At 39.4% G+C, this 10554-nt stretch overlaps 1 long non-coding RNA gene across 1 annotated transcript; it reads left to right on the plus strand.

Moving 5' to 3' along the window:
• Window positions 1–5227: 5227 nt before the first annotated feature.
• LOC147701985 (uncharacterized) lies at window positions 5228–5593 on the plus strand. Its single transcript, XR_015297359.1, has 3 exons — window positions 5228–5282; window positions 5389–5439; window positions 5537–5593. It is a non-coding gene; the product is annotated as an uncharacterized LOC147701985 (long non-coding RNA).
• Window positions 5594–10554: the final 4961 nt, after the last annotated feature.

Below are 10554 nucleotides of genomic sequence, written 5' to 3' on the forward strand. Positions count from 1 at the left end.
ATGTGTGTATTTTGAAAGATACTAACTACGGGGCTTATGTGTATTTGTTTTCAGACAGTTGAATCTATATATGTATTATTAGTTTTTATTTCCCTATCTTTTAATTCTTTATTTTAAAATAAGGTGTGAATAGTAAGACAGCATATGTACTTAAGCCTATTTAGTCACTGCACAGCCACTATAGTATCGCGTTGGCCCATGGTAGATCATTATTTAGACCATGGGTAAATGTGTTCAGAGAGAAAATCCAATACACCTCTCTCTTTTTTCTTATTTTATCTCCTCCATTATTATTGGGTGTATGGATTTTTTCTAAAATCCGCCACCGAATCTGAGACGGAGAGTGCTGGAACTCAGAAAAATGTAAGGCCAAAGGAGCTGTCAGCTTTCGTGTTTTAATAGCAGACCTATGTTCTGTGAGCCGGAGTTTCATGGTTCTAGAGGTCTCTCCAACGTAACCTAAGTTACATGGGCATAGTAGTAAATAGACAATGTTACTGGTGTTGCATGTCCATAGTTCCCTAGCTTGTATTTTAATTTGGTTAAATAGAAGGGTCTCACCTGGGATAATACCTTCACATGCTTGGCATGACCCACATCTCGAAGTTCCTCTGATAGCATTGCCACCTACAAGTGATTTTTGTATATATGGGATCTTATCGTTGTGGTTTTCAAAGCGTGATCTCACTACTAGATCTTTTAGATTTTTATTGCGACGGTGCGCAAACATTGGTCTTGGTAATTTTGGTTGGGTAGGTTCCACATTTAAAAGATGCCAATTGGAATTTACAATTTGTCTTACAGTGGCATTCAAAGGAGAGTGTTTGGTAATGCACACATGTTTACGCTCTTTTTGATTTTTTTCCGAATTTAGTAAGGCATCACGGTCAAAGTAACGTGCTCGTTTATAAGCCTCTCTTACCAATCTGTGTGGGTAGCCTCGTGCAATAAATTTAAGTTTCATCTGTTCTGATTGAGCATCATAGTCCTTGATACTGGTGCAGTTCCTCCGAACCCTTAGGAACTGAGAGAAAGGTATACCATCTTTCTGGTTCCTAGGGTGGTAGCTACTGAAGTGGAGCAAAGTGTTTCTCGCCGTAGATTTAATATGTAAATCCACTTCAAGATGATTCAATATATGTTTAATATGTATATCCAAAACTTCCACCTTATTTGAGTCAATATGTGCAGTGAAACGGAGATTGTTATCCGCTAAATTTAGCCATTCTAAAAATTCTTTTAGAGTCTGTTCCCCATTGGTCCAGATGAAAAAGATATCATCTATAAAGCGGTACCAATGGGAAACAGACTCATAGAATGGTGCCATTTCATTGTGAATGTTTTGGGACTCAAATTTAGCCATGTAGATATTGGCTATTGACGGGGCCATGGCTGCCCCCATGCTAACGCCTCTCGTCTGTTGGTACATGTGTTCTCCAAACTGAAACACATTTTCTTTAAGTACTACTGACAGGCATTGTAGAATAAAAGGTTTATTACATGGTATCTGATGTAGATCAATAAACCAATTTGTGGCCTCCATAGCTCCATTTTGGGGGATATTGCTATAGAGGGATTCCACATCTAGTGTTACTAGCAGGTCCCTATTTGTATTAAAAGGTAGATGTTCAACTTTAGCAATAATGTCACCCGTATCTTTGATATATGACGGGGTAAATTGGATATACGGTCTTAAAATATTATCAAGATATTTGGACAAGGCTTCCGTAGGGGTGCCAATTGTCGATACAATGGGGCGATAGGGGGGATTAAGCTCATTTTTGTGCATTTTTGGAGTGCCATAAATGCAAGCTATTTTTTTCTGGGATGTGTTTAAATACTCATATTCTTTTTTAGTAATTATACTTTTATTGAAAGCTTGAGTTGTCATTCTATGAATTGTATTAACTACTCTATCTGTGGGGTTCTTTGTGATTTTTTTATAAAATATAGGGTCATTGAGCATAGAGAGCATATTTGTTTCATATATGGCTGAATCAATTAGGACAATGCCACCACCCTTGTCACTACTTTTTATCACTATTGATTTGTTGTTCTTAAAGTCCTGTATGGCAGTATGTTCCTCTCTCGAGATATTATATTTTGGTTTAGGTACATACCGAAGTGCTGATGTTAGTTTGTTGATAACCACCTTTTCAAAAATAGCCATCTCCGGGCCAAGTTGGTCCAAGGTAGGTGTAAAGGTGGATGCCAGGGATACAATATTGTTGGTATCTGATTCGACCTCTATATTTTCTCTATTCATAAAGAACTTTTGTAACCTGATCTTTCTAAAAAAGGAATGTATGTCTTGGTAGAGTTCGAACAAATTAGTATTGGAGTGGGGTACGAATGATAGGCCTTTTGACAAGATGGAGACATCAGGCTCTGAAAGAATATGTTTAGAGAGGTTAAAAATGGGTATCACATCCACTGCCTTTGATATTGTTTGTTCCTGGTTTCCAGGAATTGTTGGGGTTCTACTGGATATTGATGGGATTGGTAGTGGCCTCTCGATTGGGGCTGAAAACGAACACGTTGTCGTCCCTGTTTCACTCCGCGTTGCCCTAAAAAAGGTTGGCGTTGATTCCTTCGTCCATTGTTTGGGTTATATGGGCCATCCTCTTGATAATTCGAATCCCCATCTGATTCTTGATCTGAGGAGTCAGAAAAGGTATTAATTTTTGGTGGTACTAATTATAATCCATCTTGTCAAAAGGCCTATCATTCGTACCCCACTCCAATACTAATTTGTTCGAACTCTACCAAGACATACATTCCTTTTTTAGAAAGATCAGGTTACAAAAGTTCTTTATGAATAGAGAAAATATAGAGGTCGAATCAGATACCAACAATATTGTATCCCTGCCATCCACCTTTACACCTACCTTGGACCAACTTGGCCCGGAGATGGCTATTTTTGAAAAGGTGGTTATCAACAAACTAACATCAGCACTTCGGTATGTACCTAAACCAAAATATAATATCTCGAGAGAGGAACATACTGCCATACAGGACTTTAAGAACAACAAATCAATAGTGATAAAAAGTAGTGACAAGGGTGGTGGCATTGTCCTAATTGATTCAGCCATATATGAAACAAATATGCTCTCTATGCTCAATGACCCTATATTTTATAAAAAAATCACAAAGAACCCCACAGATAGAGTAGTTAATACAATTCATAGAATGACAACTCAAGCTTTCAATAAAAGTATAATTACTAAAAAAGAATATGAGTATTTAAACACATCCCAGAAAAAAATAGCTTGCATTTATGGCACTCCAAAAATGCACAAAAATGAGCTTAATCCCCCCTATCGCCCCATTGTATCGACAATTGGCACCCCTACGGAAGCCTTGTCCAAATATCTTGATAATATTTTAAGACCGTATATCCAATTTACCCCGTCATATATCAAAGATACGGGTGACATTATTGCTAAAGTTGAACATCTACCTTTTAATACAAATAGGGACCTGCTAGTAACACTAGATGTGGAATCCCTCTATAGCAATATCCCCCAAAATGGAGCTATGGAGGCCACAAATTGGTTTATTGATCTACATCAGATACCATGTAATAAACCTTTTATTCTACAATGCCTGTCAGTAGTACTTAAAGAAAATGTGTTCCAGTTTGGAGAACACATGTACCAACAGACGAGAGGCGTTAGCATGGGGGCAGCCATGGCCCCGTCAATAGCCAATATCTACATGGCTAAATTTGAGTCCCAAAACATTCACAATGAAATGGCACCATTCTATGAGTCTGTTTCCCATTGGTACCGCTTTATAGATGATATCTTTTTCATCTGGACCAATGGGGAACAGACTCTAAAAGAATTTTTAGAATGGCTAAATTTAGCGGATAACAATCTCTGTTTCACTGCACATATTGACTCAAATAAGGTGGAATTTTTGGATATACATATTAAACATATATTGAATCATCTTGAAGTGGATTTACATATTAAATCTACGGCGAGAAACACTTTGCTCCACTTCAGTAGCTACCACCCTAGGAACCAGAAAGATGGTATACCTTTCTCTCAGTTCCAAAGGGTTCGGAGGAACTGCACCAGTATCAAGGACTATGATGCTCAATCAGAACAGATGAAACTTAAATTTATTGCACGAGGCTACCCACACAGATTGGTAAGAGAGGCTTATAAACGAGCACGTTACTTTGACCGTGATGCCTTACTAAATTCGGAAAAAAATCAAAAAGAGCGTAAACATGTGTGCATTACCAAACACTCTCCTTTGAATGCCACTGTAAGACAAATTGTAAATTCCAATTGGCATCTTTTAAATGTGGAACCTACCCAACCAAAATTACCAAGACCAATGTTTGCGCACCGTCGCAATAAAAATCTAAAAGATCTAGTAGTGAGATCACGCTTTGAAAACCACAACGATAAGATCCCATATATACAAAAATCACTTGTAGGTGGCAATGCTATCAGAGGAACTTCGAGATGTGGGTCATGCCAAGCATGTGAAGGTATTATCCCAGGTGAGACCCTTCTATTTAACCAAATTAAAATACAAGCTAGGGAACTATGGACATGCAACACCAGTAACATTGTCTATTTACTACTATGCCCATGTAACTTAGGTTACGTTGGAGAGACCTCTAGAACCATGAAACTCCGGCTCACAGAACATAGGTCTGCTATTAAAACACGAAAGCTGACAGCTCCTTTGGCCTTACATTTTTCTGAGTTCCAGCACTCTCCGTCTCAGATTCGGTGGCGGATTTTAGAAAAAATCCATACACCCAATAATAATGGAGGAGATAAAATAAGAAAAAAGAGAGAGGTGTATTGGATTTTCTCTCTGAACACATTTACCCATGGTCTAAATAATGATCTACCATGGGCCAACGCGATACTATAGTGGCTGTGCAGTGACTAAATAGGCCTAAGTACATATGCTGTCTTACTATTCACACCTTATTTTAAAATAAAGAATTAAAAGATAGGGAAATAAAAACTAATAATATATATATAGATTCAACTGTCTGAAAACAAATACACATAAGCCCCGTAGTTAGTATCTTTCAAAATACACACATGGAAGTAATATAAATAAACCGATAGATTCATAGCTCCGGTAAAAAGGAAACCTTTCCCCTTAAGATACATGTGATACCAATTAAACCTATGATTATTGTCGGTATTTAAGCCAATGAACGCGTGTATCTCAGATTCACATCGCACAACGAGATACCGCCGGGATCCCTTGCAACCGGTCAGCCTGTTTGAGAATACATCACGGTAAGCTGCTGCGGGTAGACTAGTGAGCCGTTTAAAATGAGTAAGACAACCCCGAATTATTTTGGCTAATGCGAGTCGTACTTGCTTTCTTCTTTTCTGTAAACAGAGTCACCGAGCACTAGACTTAGCCGGCCCATTTGGACAAACCTCTAATCAGGTAACTTTTAAACTCCCATCCCGAAAGTTTATTTATGCCAAGCACACGTTCGTGCGACTAATGTTTGGTCCCGGTTGTCTGCTTTCTTACTATGCAGATTTAAGAGACACCGGGAACCTTTTTCAGCCGGTCTTTTTCACATGCAGACATCACGGTAAGCCGCCTTAGACAAGTCATTCTCTAAAAAAGAGTAAAACAAACTCTTGACCATTTTTTAAATGCGAGGCGCACTTATCCCTTTTTATAGAAACTAAGTCATCTAGCACCAGTCAGAGCCGGCCTATGTGGAAAGACTCGAAACCAGGTAACTCATCTCAAATACCGATAGGCTATCTATGCTAAGTATACGCTTTTGTATCTAATGTCAGGTCCCGTTTTTTCCGCTTTTTATCATGTAGAATTAAAAGACGCCGGGTACCTCCTGCAGCCGGTTTACCCACACACAGAATAAAAAGGTAAAATTTATGTCTTTTCAAGAGGTGCCACAGGCCTAGGACGTGCTAGGATGAAATGATAGTAGGTCTATAATCCACTCGCTTGTTTTTCTCCCCAACACCCAGGGTATAGAACATTTAATCTTCAGGATCACCAGAATCTACCCTTCTGAAACACGACCACTATTGTTTTTAATTATGGTAAGAATGTGGCACTGTGTTATTTTATCAGTATAGGTCAAATAGTGTAGGAATAGAGACTAAGTACTAAACGTAGGCATCTAACGTGTGCTTATTTTCATTTTCCCTTTATACCCAGAATAAAATCTCAAAGTAAAGACGTGTTTTCTCACCTATACTGCTCAAAAATTACCACTACAGCTCTGTTGTGTTTTTCTGGTAAGAAATGATCTACTAAAGCTATCTGTAAATAGCAAAAGATCTGCAATGACTGCATATTAGGATAAAAACGTGTCTAGCAACTTATCATAGCTTATGTTTTTGATTTCATCTTCCAGACTAAAATTTATGCAGAACAATTCCAATAATATTCATTTCAAGCAAAACGTGAAATGAAAAATAGCAGTAATAATTCAGTTTGAATGAAAGAGTAAAAAGAACTCTTTAAGTACCGCAGAGCATAAAGTTGTGTATTCCTTACTCACTGCAGGAATTACTACTTGCTGACCCCATTCACCTACACATAATATTAGCGGTCTCTTCTTGTTTAATTAGGTAAGCAGCAATTATGATAAAAAAACAATCCTCTGGTTGCCCAAATCTGTATGGCTTCTTTATATAATTTAAAATATCACTGTAATAAGTAGAGACATATCGTGTTAAATATAGGCACAAAAAATCCCTTTGTATACTTTTCAATTTTTCTGTCTCTTTTACCTATGGGGATTCTCTCACTCTCCACTATAAGTTTCCCTCACTGTATATAGTAATCACGGTTGTATTAGGAATATGCCTCTCAATAGGGTAGTAAGATTAAAAATGAGAATGTATAAATTTAAATGTCTAGTTAGATTCTACAACTATGTCTACTATGTATATATCTGACTGATGACTGACACATGGATAGGTGTAAATATGTACAAATGATGTCTGTTTTTTGGTTTCTCATGACAAACTCATGCATCAAGATTTAGCGGTATTATCAAATCTGTAAATTAAGAAACACTAGCCTGATGTAAATGGTTTAATTTGGCACAAAAACGGTTTTTGCACTTTACTATATGATATATAGCTGTAAATATTGAAAATATTTTTTAATATGTTTTTACAGAAATACGATGGTACAGTCCTGAGGAAGACACTCCTGTGTCGAAACGCGTAGACAGGAAACCATCTTTTATTGAATTGCGATATGTATCTGATGATTATCTGAACTTATACATATGTCAGAATGTCATAACATTTTTATCATGCATACATATGAATGTACTTATTATTTTTTACCAATGAATAATTTTTTATGTACTAATTAAAATGTATCAAATGTGCAAATACCTGTTTTGATTGCTTTTTGTTGCTTTGTTTGGCAAAATGCCAATATTCATGTGCTAGTGTTTGTTTGTACTTTTTGCCTGAGTATTATATTCACAAAAAAGCCAGGTCTAACAACACTATTAATCCATGAACGGACACAATTGTGTCACAGATAAAAATCTTATGATAGGGGCTAGCATACACCTTTGGCGGTCCTTGACACCAGGTATAGCTTCCAGGAAGCGAGAGTGTTTATTAAGGATGCACACATAAATGAATGCAGAGAAGGCTCTTAATTTCCTCTGCTCTGGATCATAGATTTGCTTAGCTCTTGGGTTGATTGTGTACCCAACTGACACATGTTCACTCCGACTCCTGCAGTTGCACACTTTGGTGGGTCAGCACTGATTCCCCTGCCACTCTTCTTTTTTGATCTACTGTTCACACATATAGTGCAACTGATGAAGCGTAAGATTACAACATGGCCACTCGCCTTCTGACGTAGTTCAAGACTAAATGAAGGTGGCCATGTGACAGACCTGATAGGATGACGCAGTATGTGTTTTACCCTCAGTATGAGTCCCTGCCATAGGTTGGCTGGCTGCCAAGCTAAAGGTCCTGAGATGAGCAGTGCTGCCTTATTCACTATGCATAGACTCTCTGAATGATACACTGGGATAGACTTCAGCTACTTTGAGGGTACTGGCAAGCTGCCCGTAGCTCCCGAGCTACTTGTTAGAGACTCCTACTTTAGAGTTTCATTCGTGATTTGTAGTGAGACCTACTTCATGAATATTAATGAGGCAGGTTGTAATTTGTGACCTACTACGATTTGTTGCTATTACAGGGATGGTGGGCTGCTGTGGTTAATGCAGCCTGTTTTCCTTTAAGGAAAATGGGATGTGCTTAAAAATACAAATATGAAAAGTTTCATTTTTATTTTGTAAGAGTAGGCAGTGAGAGCACTGCATGCTCTTGAAAATTATTTAATCAACTGAATGTTTTGCAACTGCATTTTCGTTGCAAAATGTTTGTACATACCAACGCTAATCGGTATTCGGAAGTGACGCCTCAAACACGCCCTTTCTAAATACCGATTCACAAACTCAAATTGTGATTCGGTAACAGGTTACCAAATAGTAATTTGACTTTGTACATCTGAAGAGGCATTTTTGCATTCGCAAACGGCCTGATTTTGTGAACCTGGGAGAGTGCATTTGATATATTTAGGGGAGGTGGGTGCGTGTCTACCCTCCCCAAGCCTCTAGCAGGCCCATGGCACCCATGTCTGACATTTCAATAAAGAAGAAAGGAGTGTGCAGATACCCTCCCTGAGCCAGAAAGGCCCGGGGTTGCAATTTACAAAATGGGCAGGGGGAGCATACCCCCTCCCAGAGTTTTTGCATGGCCATAGGTTTCCCATACTCCAGGCCCAGCTCAGGGATGGTATCCCCGGGTCCCCAACCTTCGGGACACTGTCTTTCTCCCTGCCTTAGAGTGCAGGTAGAGAAAGTGTAAGGTGCTCTCACCCAGTAGGAGCACAAAGCTGGCACAGCCGGGTGGGAATAGAAAACGTTTTCCTTGCCCACTTTCTTGAGCAGGTAAAAACACAGATTTGCTCCCATCTGGCTGCAGCAAAAAAAAGCTGCTCCAGTTGGGTGGAATCAATGTCAGCACCTGCTGCTCTCGGGATGGGTGCAACAAGGGAGCCGGTGGGATTGTGGGGTCTTTGGTGCCCCCTTGAAGCCTCCAACTAGAAATATAATGTGAGTGCCACTCATGGGGCACCCACAGCATATTACTGGCTCCAGCGTGACCCTGTGAAATGGGGCTTCTTTTGGGGAGTCAGCAGGGCTGAGGGAGCCTAGGCCTCCCCTCGCATCCTCACCGAAAAATACATTTGTAGGCGTCCCAGATGGAACCGGGTCCCCCACAAAAAAATGAAAAATAATGCAAAATTGAATACTTTTTCACTGCTCCTACCAAGCAGCGCCCCATGATGTCCTAGGACACTTTCAAATAATATATTTGTTAACTAGTGGTGCCCCTATAAGAGGCAGGGGCACCACAAAATGTTTTTTTTTCAATGTTGTGGGGGCTGCATGGAGTTCTGCTGCCCCCAGCAACATTAAAAGAAAAAACAGTAAATCTCATGGGTCATTAAATCCATGACCCCACGAGAGCTTACTATAGTTTTAAGCACTTTTAGCTGGAGCTCTTTGCTCTTCAGCTGGTATGCAAAGACACCTTGTAGTGGCTTTTATAGCTGTATTATGTAGCTTGAAAATATTAAAAAAGAAACATGTTGATGCTTTTAAATAAAATAAAATGTTATTGTGAGAAGTTGGCCTGATATATGATGTTCACTATTCTAGTGAACACCTTGCACCAGTCCAAACAACCCTTATGGTGATGGTTGTAAAGTCAACCTTATAGACCAGCTATCCTAGTGGTAGCATGGACAAAGCAGTCTTAGGCTAAACTCAAGAGGGCTGTTTTACCATATGTAACCCCTTTAATACCAAATGAAAGGACACCACACAGGATATATATATATAAAACGTATATGTTATTTATTACTAGACAAACCCTCTGAACTCTTTATGAGGTCAGAGGCACACGCACAATACAAGATATTCAATTAAAATACAATAAGGTGCACAAAATACAGTAGGGCCCTAGGGGCACGCTAAACTAAACCATATACTAAAATATTGGTATAAGGACCACTACACGGAAAGTGAATAGGCCTAGGGCCTAGGGAATCGCTTGGGATATGCTGAGCTACCAAGAGTTAGGAAGCAGGAGACCCACAGGAGGCGTGTGCAGTGTCTAATCACACACGCATGTTACAATAGAGAATGAATGGGAACGTAAAAGTTACTGACTAGTTCTTTTAGGGTACTTCTGACTGGACTCGGTGAAAGTTACTTGAAACCTAGACAGTTGGATAGTTGATACCCACAGGAGCACCGAAGTACTCGCGTTACCTCACCCACAGGAAGCGGGTGCATAGGTGTCAAAGTGGGTCGGGTTTCGTCATCGGATCCTATGGAGCCTGGAAGAAAGATGCTGCAGGTGACCAGGAGAGAAGTGTCCGGATGGATCCAAGGGTGGATCGAAGATGAAGAGGACCTGAAAGCAGAGGGAACAGAGTCTGGGTCACTAGCCAGTGACCAGGAAGGAA

The sequence above is a fragment of the Lissotriton vulgaris genome, chromosome 7 (assembly GCF_964263255.1).
Source record: "Lissotriton vulgaris chromosome 7, aLisVul1.2, whole genome shotgun sequence".
Lineage (NCBI taxonomy): Eukaryota > Metazoa > Chordata > Amphibia > Caudata > Salamandridae > Lissotriton > Lissotriton vulgaris.